Here is a 1,645-nt window from a genome sequence, read left to right as displayed (position 1 = left end):
GGGCAGGCTCTGGTTTTGCTTTCCTTTTCTGCTGGATTTCAGGGACTACAAGTCTTGAGGGTTGGGGTTGGTTTTGTTTTTGGTTTTTGGGGTTTTTTGAGTGATAAGCTGTGGAAACTTAAATTTTGTTCAGAATCTAAGTTTTTGAAATAGTCTAAAAGCATGTTGAGCAGCCTCATGCCTGTTGTACCTGGAGTCCCAAGAAGGTGTTCCTGGCCTAGATCCATAAAACGACGGTAGCAGTTGTGCCTCTAACCCTGTCAGGGTTGGGGGGAATAAAGTGCTAATTTTTGAGACAGGACACCTAGATCCATGCTTGAGGAGATGCAGTTGTTTTTTCACCTTCAGGATAGTGCCAAACCACCAGCTTGACAATGGTGTTTTGTTTTTTTGGTTTTTTTTGGGCATGGGTCTTCATCAACTCTCACTTCAAGGCAGTGCCAAACCACCAGCTTGACAATGGTGTTTTGGTTTTTTGGTTTTTTTTTGGGGGGCATGGGTCTTCATCAACTCTCACTTCAAGGTTGTTGATTAAAAAGGTGCAGTGATTACACAGGTTAAAGCACAGGGCACGGCACTCTCCTGAACAGATGGAGACTTACATACTTTAATGTTAAACTTATTTATTTACAACCAGAGTGGAGAGGAGACTAAAACCCAAGTGAGTATCCACTGGGTTATACCCTTTTAAGAATTAAGTGATTGTGAAATTGTTCTTGTACAGCAGAATTTCACTAAGGTCTGTTTGCAGAGCACCACTCGAATGGGAGACACCAATCTAGGGCTGCCTGGCAGGCTTCATGTGTGGTGTAACATGAGACAGGACAGCCAGAAGGAAATCTCTTTGCAAACTCCCTATGATGGGTCCCTGGACCACGCACAACAATATTTTCATATTTATTTGTTTATCTGTGTAGATTCTGACCTCCTTTAAGAAAGGGGAAAAAGAAAAAAATAAAAGGTTTCTTCCAGCAGCAGGTTCATGGAGAAAGAGCCTGTCTCGTTCCATAAGGCTGCTGGCTGGAGCCTCTTGTAGCTCCTCCTCTGTGTGGGAGGTGGACGATGGGTGGGGATGGAGCACTTACCATCTACGCAACTCTGTCTGGTAGATGTAAGGAACACCAGCACCTCCCCTTGACTCAGGATCACTCAAAATTAGGCTTTAACTTTCAACTGCAATGTGATCCTCCATGCAGCTACCGAATAGTAAAGAAATAATCAAAGAAATGCATTATTTAAAGTGTCATCACACTCCAAAATGTGTAAGGCCAAGTTTTATTTAGAAAAGCCTGGCAACAGTATCCTGTTTCTGTGTTTTAATGGAAAGAACATTGGGCTTGGTGTTTAAGGCTTTTAGTCCAACAGTATTCTCTGCCTGTAAAGCACAGCTGGATAGCAGACCCAGACCTTAATTTGCTTGTGTGTTTTCCCTGAAATAATTTCTAAAGTCTTTTGATGTTGCTGTTCACTACAATTCTGGGGACTTTTCCTTTGATGTCCAGCTCTGTACAGAGGCAGAAACAAATATTTCCAATAAAGTATCAACAGTGCACAGCCTGGACACAAAACACTTCAGTTTGTAAAGCTGAGTTCTAGTTTCCAGGCCACCTCCTTTTTAACGAACTGCCCCTTGCTAATTGCTTCA

Source organism: Egretta garzetta, unplaced genomic scaffold, assembly GCF_000687185.1.
Source record: "Egretta garzetta isolate BGI_Z169 unplaced genomic scaffold, ASM68718v1 scaffold25, whole genome shotgun sequence".
In the NCBI taxonomy this organism is placed as follows: domain Eukaryota; kingdom Metazoa; phylum Chordata; class Aves; order Pelecaniformes; family Ardeidae; genus Egretta; species Egretta garzetta.
The sequence above is the reverse complement of the archived record's forward strand: the minus strand, read 5'-3'. Positions refer to the sequence as shown.